The sequence below is a fragment of the Octopus bimaculoides genome, chromosome 5 (assembly GCF_001194135.2).
Source record: "Octopus bimaculoides isolate UCB-OBI-ISO-001 chromosome 5, ASM119413v2, whole genome shotgun sequence".
In the NCBI taxonomy this organism is placed as follows: Eukaryota; Metazoa; Mollusca; class Cephalopoda; order Octopoda; family Octopodidae; genus Octopus; species Octopus bimaculoides.
The window spans coordinates 27,893,688-27,896,701 of NC_068985.1; the positions used below are offsets into that span (position 1 = coordinate 27,893,688).

The 3,014-nt window shown below is 36.1% G+C and overlaps 1 protein-coding gene across 3 annotated transcripts in view; it reads right to left on the reverse strand.

The window, feature by feature from the left end:
* Positions 1–3,014, reverse strand: part of LOC106877962 (uncharacterized) — a 433,893-nt gene that overhangs the window by 249,177 nt on the left and 181,702 nt on the right. The window lies entirely within an intron of this gene.

Genomic DNA, 3,014 nt, shown 5'->3' on the forward strand with positions numbered 1-3,014 from the left:
ATGGTATGCGATAAGGAAGAAAGAAAAGTTGAGAGATATGACAGGTTAGCTTGGGAAGTTAAGCAGTTGCGGTCGATGAAAAAGGTAGCAGTAGTACCAATAATTGTCGGAGCAATGGCAACAGTGAGCGAAAATCTCGAGAAGTACGTGGAACAAATAGGGGCTGCAATAAGGGCGTAATACCTGCAGAAAACAGGACTGCTTGGAACCGCCCGAATACTCCGGAAGGTGCTCGAAAAATAAGAGGTGTTACCTTAGTTCACTGGTAGTGAACAACTGACACTGTAGTACATCTCCAGCGTTAGAAGCTGTGCAAAGGCAATAATAATAAAAAATCTGCCAGTATAGTAGAAAATAAAGACAGTACTGTTCTTTGGGATTTTAGCTTCCAAAGTGATCGTGTTAATCAGACCAATAGTGCAGAGGTTGTGGTGCGGACCTTGAAATAGAGATCTCAAAAATGTGGAGAAAACAACTGTACTTGTAATCATCCTAGTTTTGGTGAGAATACCGAAAAGAACTTTTAAACAATATACCGGGAAGCCTCAAGGTATCAGAACTACCGCAGTTATTCACATAAGTATTGCCCTCATCCTTAGAAAACATTGTCAACTTGAAAGCATGTGATTCCATTAGAGCGCAACGAAAAAATTGAAATATTAAAAATTGTAACAAAATTTTAGTTCTCAGATTCTGGCCTCCTTCCATACACTGTATATCATTATCAATCATATATAACAGCCATAGTAAAATGTCCACCTTGCAGGTACTTGAGGCTTCTGGGTGCAACCTAGAACAGCCCAGATAAAACAAAGCAACAAAAAAATAAGATAATAATAATAATCATGATGATGATGTTGATAACAATATAAAAACAATCCTTTCTATTATAGGCACAAGGCCTGAATTTTGTGGGTAGAGGACTGGTCGATTACATCGACTCCAGTGTTTCACTGGTACTTAATTTATTGATCCCGAAAGGATGAAAAGTAAAGTCGACCTCGGCGGAATTTGAACTCTACAACAACAACAACAACAACAATAATAATAATAATATGTAACATATACATGTACACCGGATTTGAACAATGCAACAATAAATTTAAACGAATCCCAGTCCTTGATTTGTACTTTATTTTACAGAACTTCAAGAATGAAGGGGAAAATTGGTCAGTGAATTTGAACTCAAAACATACAGCAAACTGCAATGGCCCCATAATTTTAGCCAATGTTCTATTAATTATGCAACTCCACGGTGTTTGGGAATCTCAATAAATCTCAATAAATATCAAAGTGAAAGAAACTGGTATTCATTGGCTAAATACCCTTAAAAAAAGAGGAATGGTATGAGGTCTTCTGAAGGAAATGGTAACGAATTCTAACTCTTTTCACTCGAACGATTCTTCAAACATTGCAGCTTTCATCTCATTGCGCATAGGTGCAGCGAAGGAGCTCATTGCAGTCACTTTTCTACGACGCCTTTTGAAGATGATAAACGACTGATAAGACAAAGAATATTGAACTCACTGATTTTGATAACAATAGCCAGTTGATAACATTACCCTTAACTATGATAAGTAGTTTCTAATGTATTAATAATTACATTGGGTTTATCGATATATTTTAGTCCATTCAGTTTATCTTTACCTCTTTATATATACATAAAAAAGAGGCCTAAGATTTTTCGAGTGGGCTTATATAGGGTTTGTGGTATCCTTATACATTTTCACGGCTGTGTTAATGAAGTAATTGAAGTGAAATGGCTTCATCCGGGAATCAAAATGAGTTTCTCACCGCAATCTTACCGGAAAGTCATCTGCTATCAATAATAGCTTCTTTTGGATAGACACAAAACCATTTCATGTTTTAGGTGAGTCATTTGTTTATATATAGTCATGTGTTTCTAACCAATTATACTAATTGTAATGGAACTGAAGATGATTTGACTCTATAATACTTTGCTGGGTGTTACTAAGTTCGTTTGGCCATATAGACTCCGATGCCTCTATATTTAGTCAAAGAGGTGGACAACCTAAAATGTCAGTTTTTACTGTCAATTATAGTGCTTTTGTTATTAACAACTAAGGACAGACAGCTTTGTAAACCTTAGCCGAATTTGTCATCATAATCTAGAATTACACAACTAAATAATGGTTTCAAATATTGGCACAAGAGCAGCAATTTTACGAAGAAGGGGCCTGTCTATTACATGAACCCCAGTGCTCAAGTGACTCTGATTTTACCGACTTCAGTAGTATGAAAAAAAATGTTAACCTCGGCATCATTTGGACTCTGAAGCATTTAAATGCTCTGAAACATTTTGTCCGATACTCTAACGGTTCTGCCAACCCATCACTTTAACAAAATTAAAGAATTTCAGATGTTCAACATGGTATTCTGCTATTTCTACAAAATACTTTCTTGTTGATAATAATTTCTAGCTTTGTCACAGAGTACACGTTTTGAAAGACAGCACACAGTCAATTTATATCGACTACCTAGGGTCTTGATGGGTACTTATTTTATCAATGAAGGAACCTCTACGTTGTTGCTGAACCTGCTGAATACTGTAACCAAAAATATCAATACAACTTCACATCCGAGAAAAAATCTGCTATTTGATATCGTTCTGTGAAAAGTGTAGGAAGGTTAAACTAGAATATGTTTTGATGAAAGGTTTCCTTGATCGGGGCTTCGACCTAAACAATAATAATAATAACAACATTGACTCTGGACGAGGGGAAATCAAAGTCCATTCTCAGTGCAATTTCCTTGATCTTAGATTATAAAAGAACGTAACTACATACCGAAAGTTATTTTAACTGGTGGTTTGCCGTTGTCATTTGCACACCTCTTTGTAAATAATGGTTTGTTCATTGGTAGATGGAAAATATTTGAAGCTGAAGTGATAACGGCAACTGAATCGAATGTCGCTTATTTTATTGACTTTCAGAGAGAGAAAGAGAGAGAGAGAGAGAGAGAGAGAGAGAGAGAGAGAGAGAGAGAGAGAGAGA